Here is a 14133-nt window from a genome sequence, read left to right as displayed (position 1 = left end):
GGCATAGTGGCTCATGCCTGTAATCCCAGCACTTTGGGAGGCCGAGGTGGGTGGATTACCTGAGGTCAGGAGTTCGAGGCCAGCCTGGCCAACATGGCGAAACCCCGTCTCTACTAAAAATACAAAAATTAGCCAGGTGTGGTGGCACATGTCTGTAATCCCAACTACTCGGCAAGCTGAGGCAGGAGAATCGCTTGAACCTGGGAGGCGAAGGTTGCAGTGAGCCGAGACCGCGCCATTGCACTCCAGCCTGGGTGACAGAGGGAGACACCATCTCAAAAAGAAAAAAAAAAAAGAAAAAGTAAACTCTACTAGGACAAGGATTTTTGTCTGGTTTGTTCACTGCAATATCCTCAGAGTCTTTGTGTGTCTGGCACATTATATGAGCTTAATAAATATTTGATGAATGAATGAATGAATGAATGAATGATTGCCTCTATTTTTCATTTCTGGAAGTTTGATTTGGCTCTTTCTTCAAATTGCCCTACTCTTATTTAATAGTGTCCTGTTGCTTTTTAATTTATAGTGATTAATAGCATCTGCTCTGGAACTAAACTGTGTGGGTTCAAATCTCAGCTCTGCCACTCTAATAGCTTGTGGTAACCATGAGCAAATTTCCTAATATCTCATCTGTAAAAGAGAGAAAGCAATAGTACCTACCTACTTCACAAGGGCTTTGAGAAGACTGAATGAGTTAATATTTTGTGAAGCCCTTAGAACAGTTTCATATGTTTGCTATCATTATTATTATCAACATCATTTCTTTAATCATTTAAAATCAACTATTATTTATAGCATTCTCTAGATTCTCTATTATTTTGACTTTTGGTAAGTGCCAATTTTTCTGTTTCTTGCATATGCTAACTCTCTACTGATAAAATCTAATCACCATGGAGCATCAGGAGCCAGTCTGTAGTTTGACCAAATTCGTTATTAACTCAGTCCAGCAAGGGAGGCCACTCCAGGGGAACTGTGGAATGTCACTCCAAAGAGGGAAGACAGGAAGCTGCTGAAGGATTCTGAAGATTCCAAGGGAAGTAGGCATCAATTCTGGATTGGTTGCTCCTACTCTGGTTGGGGGCAGGGTCGATTAAGAGAAGTGATGATTAACTAGGTATTGGGTGCTCCCATGAGGCAACAGTAGCTCAGCAATTGGGTACCCAGCAATAGGTGGGTATGGCAAAGCTGTCTGGGAGTTTGGTAGGAAAGCAGTCATCACTCAAAGAGGGGGTTTTATGGCATTTTGCAGCTGCCGACTGACTTTGGGGGAAGCGATGTTCCTGTGAACTTTGCAGCTGGCTTTCTTTATGTCTGTCTTCTTTCTGGCCTGAATTGACGCAGTTGCTTTTTCTTTTTTTTCTTTTTCCAGTCCAACCTGATTTCCACTCTTTAAATCTTAGACAGGATTTGACTCTCACCAGCATAGCAGGGTATCTGTAATTTTTTATTGTGAACTTGTCTTCAACAGGTTGTTTCCCCCTATGGGAGTCCTTGAAACTCTTGAGTAGTAACGTTTTCTCCATGGAGGTGATTCACACATTTGCTTCTGCCAGAATGCTGAGTGTGTCAGTGGCCCTCACTCCTATGCATATGGCATAGACCCAGGGTTTAGATTTCTCCGGATGACATTTTCCCCCTCACGTTCAGGACCTTAAACAAATGGTGAGCTTCCTGGCTGATTCCCAGGGCCCGTGTTCAGTTTTTCTATCCCCATTTAAGGGGGAAGAGTGCTACAAGGCCTTATTTATTTATTTTAAGATAAGGCGTCTCACTATGTTGCCCAGACTGGCCTCAAACTCCTGGGCTCAAGCGGTCCTCCTGCTTCAGCCTTCCAAGTGGGACTACAGGCATGTACCACCACGCCAGCTCAAGGCCTTCAATTTTATGCAGGGCTCACTGCCTTCCTCCTGTCCTGTCATGGGTATTAGGCCCTGGCCCTAACTACAGATCCATATTCTTCTGGGCTACTATGAAATCAGCTCAGCTAGCTGCTCTGCCTTTGATGGCTTTCTTCATTCCTAGCACTTGGAGATTTGGATTATTTTTATTCCACATCTTCTCTGTATTTGTGCTAGAACTGGGCCTACTTCCACAGTAGTTTTGTTGACTCAGTCCTGATGCTAGGACCTCAATGGTGGTTAAAAGCTCAGACTTTGGAGACAGACATGGGTTTAAATCCTGGAGCTCATGGCTATTTTTTCTATGACTTTGGTAAACTCTTTTTTTTTTTTTTTTTTTTTTTTTTTTTTTTTTTTTTTTGAGACGGAGTCTCGCTCTGTGGCCCAGGCTGGGGTGCAGTGGCCGGATCTCAGCTCACTGCAAGCTCTGCCTCCCAGGTTTACGCCATTCTCCTGCCTCAGCCTCCCGAGTAGCTGGGACTACAGGCGCCCACCACCTCATCCAGCTAGTTTTTTGTATTTTTTAGTAGAGACGGGGTTTCGCCGTGTTAGCCAGGATGGTCTCGATCTCCTGACCTCATGATCCGCCTGTCTCAGCCTCCCAAAGTGCTGGGATTACAGGCTTGAGCCACCGCGCCCGACCGACTTTGGTAAACTCTTTAAGTGTCCTTCTCTTGTCTGGAAAATGAGAACAATGACATGCCTATTAAATGAGGTAGTAAATACCAAACACATACATAAGAACTCAGTAGCCAGGAGCGGTGGCTCACGCCTATAATCCCAGCACTTTGGGAAGCTGAGGCAGGTGGATCACTTGAGATCAGGAGTTTAAGACCAGCATGGCCAACATGGCAAAACCCTGTCTCTACTAAAAATACAAAAATTAGCCGGGTATGGTAGCATGTGCCTATAATCCCAGCTACTCAGGAGGCTGAGGCAGGAGAAGTGCCTAAATCCAGGAGGCAGAGGTTGCAGTGAGCTGAGATCGCGCCACTGCACTCCAGCCTGGGCAACAGAGCAAGACTCTGTCTCAAACAAAAACAAAACCAAAACTCAGTAGATACCATTGTTAGCATTACTATCAATATAGAAAATTAAAGAAATAAAAAAAGAACAAGAAAGAAAATAGTGTGTGTCACCTGGTGGCAAGACTTACCTCCCAAATCAGGAGGTCTTCCTCCATCCATCTTGGACACATTGTACCTGTAAATACAGAATCCTTACCCACTCAATTGCCCCCCAAAAGCCTTTGATTTCCTCAGGAGAGTTCTGAAAAATGTCTTCCTCTTGTTACTTTACCCAGAACATGGCTTAAGTCTTTGGCTGCTGGAGATGGAAGATCTGCCTTTGAATATGAGAGTTCTGACCAACTACTTCTGTGTTCCGTGTTTTGTGATGTGTTGTGTCAGTGGGTTAGTGTTTTTCTGCTTCCTCTTAAGTAGAATAACTTGAGAATAACTTTCTCTTTGGTAGACTTAAGAGAATAACTTAAGAGAACAATTTCCTCTAAAGTAGAATAACTTAAAAGAATAACTTCCTCTAAAGTAGAATAACTTAAGAGAATAACTTTCTCTTTGGTGACTTCTGAAACAGAACTTCCCCCTCCCCAACACACAGAAGTGTGCATACACAGGCACATAACAACCAGGCAGTACGCTGAGGTCATAACACCTCATTCATAACACCATTAAATTATAAGCTAACCATTAAATTATAGTTAAGATGATCATCAGCAGTGCAATGCCATGTGAGCTACACATATTTATTCCCCACGTGTCTGATTTTGGAAATCCGACATCTTCTCTAAATAAGTGCACCTTCCTCTCAACGCTCTTTCTCAATAAAGACAAATGTGTCATCTACACACATACTCAGTGTCTATCCCTAAATTTCCCTACCAGGGAAGTCTAATAACTTTTTTATATATCCAAGGATATCTATGTGTCTAGCTATCTCATGCTTCTGGAATTCTAAATTCACATATTATGGAGATTAAATGGAAAAGCATGCATGGATGTATCTAGCCCTCATCTGGTACTCAGTCAGCCCTCAATAAATGTTGGAATTGAACATGTCCCTAGCCTCTACATACTGATGCTATCTAAGGTAGATTTTTAAAATATGCAAATCATAAATTCTCTAGTACATTTGTTTTCAAAAGTTTTATATATGTGTGTGTGCACATATATATATTATATGCATGTGTAAGTATATGTTGGCCTCCCAGTCACTGTTTCTGTTTCTCAAATGAGTCAGCATAAGCTCTGGGAAGCCAAGAGTGATTTATATTCTATACTGTGAGTCCTCCCCCACCAGAAGGCCTTACACTTTGCATAGATTCTTCTTATACACATGATGGTGTTCAGGGCTGGCTTTGGTGTATCAGAGTGAACCTCAAGGGGCCTGGGGGGAGTTGTGTTGTTCCCACTCCATGTCAAATATTACAGATAGGCCCACTCAGCTCCATTCCCACTCCCAGAAAAACTTCGAAATGTGTTGTTCTGAGCTATAAGTGGTTGAGAGTACCCTACAATAGGTTATATGTTCCCAAGGTTGATAAACTTTTATAGGATTCCAAGACAGAAACAAGTGGGGGTAATTTTTCCAGCTAATATGCTTGCTAAATGCTTCAGATAAAAAGAGAAAGGCTATTAATTTCCTGGACTCCTTTAGAGCTGGAGTTCTGAGTCCATCAAGGAAACTCACTTGGGGGTTTGGAAGGCAGAAATAAGGTGGGGGCCACAGGTCTGCTATTCTCTGTCATTCTCCTGGCATGCACACATGTGGAGACAATGGAGTTCTGTGACAGAAGTGGGAAGAGTCCCACTGTCTGGTTCTTAGCTTTGTAGGTGTCAGGAACGATGTGATCCTAGTATTTCCTGATTCTCCAACTTACTGTAGTGACAGAAGCAGCAGCTCCCTCATGGGCCACTTCTGCCATCTTGTTCTGGGGAGTCATTATTGGAAGGTCACCCTAGGGCTCTTCCTACAGTACCTAAAACATTTTTTTAAGTACCTAATTCTCTTGTCAAGGGATCATTTGTTTAAATTAACCCTAGTGGTTTCTGCAACTGAACCCTGATGGATAGACCCTAGAAACACCCCTTCCTCTCACATCTCCATGCTATCTCAACCCAGGCTAGTGACTGTAACGCTAACTGGAAAATTCTGCCTTTGTATCCCGTAGAAGCTTATCAACATTGGGAACATATAACCCAGTGTAGGACATGCTCGACCACTTATAGATCTGAACAATACACTTAGAAGTTTTCTCCTGGTAAAAAGCTTTGACTGTGTGGAAAAAAATAAAGAAACAAAAAAGACTATGGGTGTAGTGGGCACCTTTTTAGAGGAGTTGCCACCATAGGAGAGAACCAGGTACTGAGCTGGAAGATAAATGTTACCACCTCTATGCTTTTACCCCACACCTTCCCCTGATGACGATGGCGTTTGGTTTTAGAGCAGAGTGGCACCATCAGGGAAACCAAGTAACCGGGAAAGTGGATGGAAAAGTCACCCATCCCAACCATCCTCCTTGCCTGAATCTGCAGCCATGATACAAATTTTCCAAAATGCTCTGTTTAGCAAGAGTTGGCTGGGAGTTCTAAAGAAAAAAAAAACCCTAATAGTATTTTTGTTCTCATCCTAAGTGTTCTTGCAGGGGAAGTATTTTTTTTTAAATTTAAAAATAAAATGTAGTTATTTTTATTTAAGACAATTCCCCATCTTGAACACATTTACATTTTTTTCTTCCCCCATTTACAGCCTATTTCCTCAAAAATGTTGAGAAGATTTAAGTGTCTAATATTTTCCAAGGCCATCTCATGATTCATCAGTTTATTGTTTGTTAAGTATCAGACTCAAGAAACTGACTTAGATGGGAATGTTGATCTGGATTTTCTCCTCTGATTTACTTCACAGATGACGGGAGAATGAATTAAAAGATTAAAAAGTCAACATTTTGCTGAGTCCTTTGAATAACAAAGAGGTCCTGTAAGAACCAAATGAGGCTAAATAGGCAATCCTTGTCCTATGATACAGCATGAAATATTAATAGAATTTGTCACGAGAGGGAGGGGGTGGGCTCGATAGCTCATGGCTGTAATCCCAGAACTTTGGGAGGCCAAGGTGGACGGATCACCTGACGTTAGGAGTTCACGACCAGCCTGACCAACATGGAAAAACCCTGTCTCTACTAAAAATACAATATTGGCAGGGCGTGGTGGCGCATGCCTGTAATCGCAGCTACTCAGGAGGCCGAGGCAGGAGAATCGCTTGAACCTAGGAGGCAGAGGCTGCGGTGAACTGAGATCGCGCCATTGCACTCCAGCCTGGGCAATAAGAGTGAAACTCCATCGCAAAAAAAAAAGGATTTGTGATCAAAGGGGCCTTGGACCTGTCACCTAATTTCACAGAAGAAGAAACTGAGCCCTAAAGAAGGGAAATGACTAACTCAGGATCACCAGTGACCAGGGGCAGAGCTGGGAGTAGAATTCAGGTCTCCTGAGATTCACCCTCTGGTGCTTTCTCTCCTGTCTTGCTTATTTTCATGTGTACCCTTTTTTAAACACACTTCCCTTTCCTGCTTTCCAGACTTTTGATCACACTTCTACTTTCCTGCTTTTCAGCCTGAGCATGTCTACTTATGAGAAATACAGAGATCATTTAAGGAGCTGAGAATTTCCTTCTCACTTAGAGCTCCATCGAGGTCAGGACTCCTATTCACATGGGACAGATGAGAAAGAAAAATGTTCAGAGGGGAGTTTCACTTGCCAGAGTCCACACAGCTACAGTTAGACCTCAGACCTCCTGAACAACAAAGCCGACATCCGTCCCAACACATTAAAATAGGTGGGCTGGTACATTACATGAATGTACTGTTCTTTTGTTTAAAGAAGTGTATGGGAATCAGAATTTGGTCTAATTAAAGGCCATGGGGGTGGATTAATGAAGTACAAAAAGGGCCTCATTAAAATAAGCTGTCCTCTAAAAGGCAAGCCAATGGCAGTTACCTTTCCAAAGTGAACATTAGAAAGTGGTTCCTGTGTAAATTTCCAATCATTTAACTTAAAGATTCCTATCTATAGATATGAGGGTCTGCATGTACTTTTGTGATGGCCTGAACCAAGGCTGACTTGAGCAAAAAGCTGCTCAAGGCCAGTGATCATGGTTTAAATTATGAAAGTAATATAAGCACATTACAGATCTTTGGAAAGTTCAGGAAGGAAAAAAATGTACCCATGGTTCTACCATCCAGCATGGTATTGTTATTATTTTGTACATTCCCTTTCTGTCTTTTTACCAGAAATATCTTTACATAGTTTTAAATGGTCTTCCTCTAATTTTCATAGCATACTATGACCTCGTATTACACTTTCCCCTGTGACATTAGGTCATAAACATTTTTCTCATACATTTTGTCTTCATGAGCATCACATCTAATGGCTGCAAAAAGGTCCATTTCATGGGGGTCCCATAAGGTGCTCATGATTTTCTAGAAGATTCATGAACATCATTCCAGGGGGGTCATATTGTCAAAGACAGCAATGGCATTTGTTTTCATTTCAAAAAGTAAAAAGTAGCTCAGTTTTTTATTTAAAGCATTGCCCCTTTAAAGCTGAGCAGCCTGAGAGCCTCTGGGTGTGTGTCACATGGGTACACACAGGGTTAGTGGAGATAATAAGCCAGTTCCTCAGTCCATACGCCGCTCAGCACAACACACTGGGGACTAACACCTAAGAAGTCTATTGGACAGTTATAAATTCCACATGGATGCATGCTATAACATGGATGAACCTTAAAAACATTATGCTGGCCGGGCGCAGTGGCTCATGCCTGTAATCCCAGCACTTTGGGAGGCTGAGGCGGGCAGATCACCTGAGGTCAGGAGTTTGAGACCAGCTTGGCCAACATGGTGAAACCCCATCTCTACAAAAAATACAAAAATTGGCCAGGCATAGTGGCAGGTGCCTGTAATCCCAGCTACTCGGGAGGCTGACGCAGGAGAACTGCTTGAACTCGGGAGGTGGAGGTTGCAGTGAGCTGAGATTGCACCACTGCACTCCAGCCTGGATGACAGAGTGAGACTCTGTCTCAAAAAAGAAAAGAAAAGAAATTTAGGGGACACATTCAAACTATAGCAAGGAACAATTCGTTTACTGGGAATAATGATTATCCATACCCCAATTCCATTTCCAAATGTACTTGTAGAAAATTGTTTGCAAATGACAGCCTGAAATCTCTCTCATCTCTGTTTCGAAACAAAGTATAAAATGTCCAAAAATAAAACAGTTGAGATCCAAAGTTTGTGATTCATAAGGGCAATGATTGGGTTTTCATGCTAATATGTGAGATGTGACTCCTTCAAACTTCTTTGTTATGACATCAGCACATTACTCATCTGATGTGAAAAGAAATTTTTAATTAAAAAAGTTGATATTTTAAGCTAAAATGCAAAAATTCTAAACATTAGGCAATCACAATAGCTTTTGTCCATTTAACTGCCATAGCATGTAGTTACTTTTATTTTATTTTATTTTATTTTTTGAGACAGAGTCTTACTTTGTAGCCCAGGCTATAGTGCAGTGGTTTGATCTTGGCTCACTGCAACCTCTACCTCCTGAGTTCAAGTGATTCTTATGCCTCAGCCTCCCGAGAAGCTGGGGTTACAGGCGTGTGCCACCATGCCCAGCTAATTTTTGTATTTTTAGTAGAGACGAGATTTCACCATGTTAGCCAGGCTGGTCTGGAACTCCTGACCTCAGGTGATCCACCCACCTTAGCCTCCCAAAGTGTTGGGATTACAGGCATGAACCACCGGGCCCAGCTGCATGTAGTTACTTTTAATCTATACTGAATATAGGCTTGGTCCCTAAACTAACCACAATAAACAATTCCATTTCAAAATGTAAATCACAAACTATATTTTGTCTTACATTATTGATTTAAAGTATGTGTCACACGTTAAACAGAAAGTTGAATTTTGTCTTAATAACATGAATATTATTGAAGATTATATTAAGTTAATATTTTTTGTAGAATTGTAATACTTTTTTAAACATAAAAAATTTCACAAAAAATTGTAAAACATATATTAATGAGCTAATATTTATAATATTCTAAATATTTTTGAAGTGCCTATAACAATGCCTAGAACAGTGCTTGGTATGTAATAAGCATTACATGTGTCTGTTAAATAAAAAGAAAACAAAATTACAAAATATTTTAAAACACTCCAAGTTTTATAAGTATATTTATATACATGAATTGCTAAAGAACATTTGCATAGTAAAAAAATATACATTGGAAAATGCAGATTTATGTAATCATTCCCCCACTGTTGGCTATTCATGTTACTGCCAGTGTTTTTTAAAGGATTACTATGATGAACATTTTTCAAGCATAAAGAAGTTTCAGTAGTTTATGTTATTTTCTCAAGGTATCTTCACAGAATAGGGTAACCAGTGCAAAAGTTGTGATGACATGTATTACTTTCTATATGTGTCATAGTTGCTAATATTATCTTAGTGGCACTTAGCATAAGGAAAATATAGTGCTCCAACTCTGAGTCAGGCTCTGTTGCAAGAGGCTTTACCAAACTTATTGCTATGGTTGGAATATTTATTTCCTCCAAAACTTATGTTGGAATTTAATCCCCAACATGGTAATATTAAGGAGGGGGTCTTTAAGAGGTGACTGGGTTATGAGGTCTCTGCTCTCATGAAGGGATTAGTTGATCAGTGGGTTAATGGATTAGTGGGCTATCCTGGGAGTAGGACTGGTGGCTTTATTAGAAGAGGAAGAGAGACCTGAACTAGCATCCTCAGCCCCCTCACCATGTGATGCCCTGTGCCACCTTGGGACTCTGCAGAGTCCTCACCAGCAAGAAGGCCCTCACCAGATGTGGCCCCTTGACCTTGGACTTCTCAGCCTCCATGACTATAAGAAATAATTGTTTTTTTCTTTAAAATTACCCAGATTCAGGTATTCTGTTATAACCAACAGAAAACGGGCTGGACACAGTAGCTCATGCCTATAATTCCAGCCCTTTGGGAGGCCAAGGTGGGCAGATCACCTGTGGCCAGGAGTTTGAGACCAGCCTGGCAAAACAACCTCCTTATCAAAAATGCAAAAAGTAGCTGGGCATGGTGGCACATGCCTGTAATCCCAGATACTCAGCTGACTGAGCCACGAGAATTGCTTGAACTCAGAAGGGGGAAGTTGCAGTGAGCTGAGATGGCATTACTGCACTCTAGTCTGGCTGACAGAGCAAGACAAGAAAAAAAAAAAAAAGGCAGTAGAAAATGGACGAAGACACTTATCTTTATGGATCTTCACGATAGTTCTGTTGGGTAAGAGGTAGTATTATCACTCCTTTTTTTTTTTTTTTTTTTTTTTTTTTTTTTTTTTTTTTTGAGGCGGAGTCTTGCTCTGTCGCCCAGGCTGGAGTGCAGTGGCCGGATCTCAGCTCACTGCAAGCTCCGCCTCCCGGGTTCCCGCCATTCTCCTGCCTCAGCCTCCCAAGTAGCTGGGACTACAGGCGCCCACCACCTCGCCCGGCTAGTTTTTTGTATTTTTTTTTTTAGTAGAGACGGGGTTTCACTGTGTTCGCCAGGATGGTCTCGATCTCCTGACCTTGTGATCCGCCCGTCTCGGCCTCCCAAAGTGCTGGGATTACAGGCTTGAGCCACCGCGCCCGGCCCCTATTTTCTAGATGAATCAACTGAGACTCAAAGAGTTGAATCACAATGACCTGATATCTAGGAGGGAACACTGAGTTTCAACTGCAAGTGCACCAAGTAGGAAAGACCGTCTTGTGGTAAATTTCTTTCTCTTGGCTAAAAGCGGGGGGTGATATGGGGTCAATTTGTTATAGTCACCTATAAGAGAGATGGAAAAAGGCTTCTACATTATCATGAACTTGAGAATCTTACAGTTAAAAATTGGAAAGATGAAAAATGGGTGGAGAGTGGGACAGGAGTGATTGGTAGGGTTACTTGATGTATCAGTTCCCTAGGGCATCCATCACAAAGTGCCACAAACTGGGACGCTTAAACAATAGATATTCATTCTCTTATAGTTTTGAAGGCTAGAAGTCCAAAATCAAGGTGTCAGCAGACACCTCCTCTCTCCGAAGGCTCTAGTTTCAGGTGGTTACTGTCAGTCTCTGGCATGGCTTGGCTTGTGCACCCATCACTCTAATCTCTGTCTTCACATGGTCTTCTCCCCACTGGGAAGACAGAGGTAGTGATTTGGACACAGACACCAAGTCTCTGTGTAAAGACAATATTTCCAAATAAGACTCTGGGTGAACATGAATTGTGCGGGGTTACTATTTAACCCAGTACTGTACACTTGGGTAAGAGAAGCCTGATACTTCTGCCCCTTCCCACTTTCTACTTTGTGTATGCAGTGGTTAGCAGAGGTATCTCTGCTCTCAGAAGTGAAGGGAAATCCTTATGTCCCTAGGCAATGTCTTAGTAGGCTGCTGACACCCAGGAGAAACAGTCTCTTCAGACTCAGAAAGCTACATCTAGGCCCATCCCCATCATCTTCCTCCACAGTCGCTGGAAGAAGGTTGCAATAAATAGCTCCCATAGTTGGGGCAACAGAGAATCTCAGAGGAAAAGATGTGCACAGAGCCAAGAATTACTAACACATCATAAAAGAGAAGCACAAAATGAAACAAATAACTAGTATCTGAGAAACAGATAATAGAACTCGCAGAAGGTGATTTTAAGAGAAGTATAACGAACCTTTCATCACAGGGATAAAAGACAATTGAATCCATAAGACAAGAAGGAAATTACGAAAAAGAATCAAATAGGGATCTTGGAAGTGAAAAGTATTCAGAAGAGAGGGAAATGGTAGAATGAATACGGATGAAGAGCTGTTTATTGAGCTAGAAACAATAGCTGAGGGATTATCCCAAAATGTAGTATAAGAAGGCAGAGAAAAATTATGAAAGAAATGTTTAGAAACATGGAGGGTAGAACCAAGGTTCCCAAATCTATCAATTCACATTCCAGGAGAAAATAAAAAATTGAAAATATGAGAGAGAGAGGAAAAATTAAAAACACATTAAAAGAAAAATTTCCAGAGTTGAATAAAAGCACAAATCTTCCAGTTGAAAACTGAGTAGGATGAATAGAAATGACTACACTTAGATACAAATAGTGAAATTTTAGAACAAGTGTAAGGAGAAATTCTAAAAGCATCCAAAGATTTTTTAAAATTTTTCTGCAAAGACTAGTATCAGAATTCTCAGTAAAAATGCATTGCATACAAGAAAGCAATATAAATACATCTTCAACATTTTGAGAGAACATGGTTACAAACCTAGAATTCTATATCCAGCTAAACTATTAAGTGTAAATGCAAAAAAAAAAAAATTATAAATATTCAAGGATCTGGAAAATTTACCATCCACAATGAATTAAAAGAGAATGAACTTAACCAGAAAACAAAAACAGAACAAAAAAAAAAAAAAAAAAAAAAAGAAGAGAGAATACATGAAGCAGTATCTTACTGAAGAAATCAGTCAAATATATTGTAAAACTCATATAAGTTAGGATAACCACTAGAAGAAGTAACAGGTGCAAGTTTTAAATTTTGAGAAGGACAAAATAAGACAAAGAAAACTCACCAGTTTTGCAAAAGACAAAAGGAAATTTTAAAAATCCAGGAGAAGTAGAAAAGACAAATAAAATGAGAGGAATAGTTCAGATGTCTCAATACCACATTAAATATGATTGGGTTAAGCCCATGGATAAAAGGAGAATTTTAGACTGGATGTTTGAAAACCATTATAAGAGACACATCTAAAACAAAATCATCTGAGAAGTTTGAAAATAAAGTGATGGAAAAGGATATTCCAATGAAAAAATGTGTGATTATATTTAAATCAGATAAAATGGAATGCAAGGAAGGTTTAGAAAGTGGATCTACCCAGTAGTAGTCAGCACCCCTAGTAACTAGATAGTAGTTTCTCAACATCGTTTCACACATATACACGAAATCAATGTTCACTTGAAAAAAGGCTGCTTCCAGGTCTGGGACAAGAAATACACAAGATGAGCCTAGACCAACATGTCATATCTGAGGCAAGAAAGCTGAAGACTACAGAGAGAGTGTCAAAACTGCTTAGGAAACAACTTGAAGAGGCTCCTACTGGCTAAAGATGCAACAATCATGCATTAATAAAAATGATAATTGCAATGATTAAAACACTTCAAATATACTTAAGTTTATGAATATGGAAATGAAATAATTTTTTTAAAAAAACCCTTATTGGCCACTTTCTTTAAAAAAAAAAAAAAAAAAAACAAGGAACAGAGGAACATGTTAAACACTATCACAGAAAGATAATCAGCAAAATCCAAACCGTAGGAAATTCTACAGAACAAATGATCCAAAAAATATATTCCAAGCAAAAGAGAAAGTGTGTATTTGTGTGTGGTCAGGAGGGATTACAGATTAAGAGTTTCCTAAAAAACATCACTCGATTGCATGTAAGAATCTTAACTGAATCTTTTTTTTAACATAAACTCAAGATTTTATTGTCTTTATAATAAAACAAAAGATGACACTCAGAACTATATCACTTGACCCCCTTCTCTTCTTATCTCCTCCCAGTTGAAAATGCTTGCATCTCTTAATAGCCAGCATTCTCTTAGATCTGCAGTTGGGCTCAACGCACTCAAGCCTTAGCACAGTCTTCTTTGTAGTTTTCGCCTTTTTCTGGAAAATCCACTTAGTCTGTCCACCATAGCCACTATGCTTCCCATCAAGGCCATTTTCCCTGGGCATATAGCGAATCCTTGCCCTTCTCGTACTGTGTCACTTTGTGGGGTTGGTGCTTGCCATACTTTTTACAGAAAGTTTACTGAGTTTTAGGAACATTCATAATGTTTGCAGGAGCATTATTGGCATGGAAAACTGAATGTTGATAAAAACAAATACATTGGGCCCTCAAGGTGGCTCATGCCTGTAATCCCAACACTATGGGAGGCCGAGGATCACTTGAACCCAGGAGTTCAAGACTAGTCTGGGCAAAATAGTGAGACCCAGTCTCTAAGAAAATACATAATAATAATAATAAACAAAAATAAAGTTTATATAATTCACTACATGCACAAATTAAAGCATCTGATTATATCAATAAATGCTAAAAAAAATTGAAAAATTTAACACCTGTTAAGATTTTTAAGACTTGCAGTAGCTTGCTATAGAAGGG

At 40.3% G+C, this 14133-nt stretch overlaps 2 pseudogenes; one reads left to right on the top strand and one right to left on the bottom strand.

Annotated features, from left to right (window-relative positions):
* Positions 1-5052: 5052 nt before the first annotated feature.
* On the bottom strand, positions 5053-13803 carry LOC115897017 (annotated as a pseudogene).
* LOC115897214 lies at positions 8195-8304 on the top strand (annotated as a pseudogene).
* Positions 13804-14133: the final 330 nt, after the last annotated feature.

The sequence above is a fragment of the Rhinopithecus roxellana genome, chromosome 4 (genome assembly GCF_007565055.1).
Source record: "Rhinopithecus roxellana isolate Shanxi Qingling chromosome 4, ASM756505v1, whole genome shotgun sequence".
Taxonomy (NCBI): domain Eukaryota; kingdom Metazoa; phylum Chordata; class Mammalia; order Primates; family Cercopithecidae; genus Rhinopithecus; species Rhinopithecus roxellana.
The sequence above is the reverse complement of the archived record's forward strand: the minus strand, read 5'-3'. Positions and strand labels throughout refer to the sequence as shown.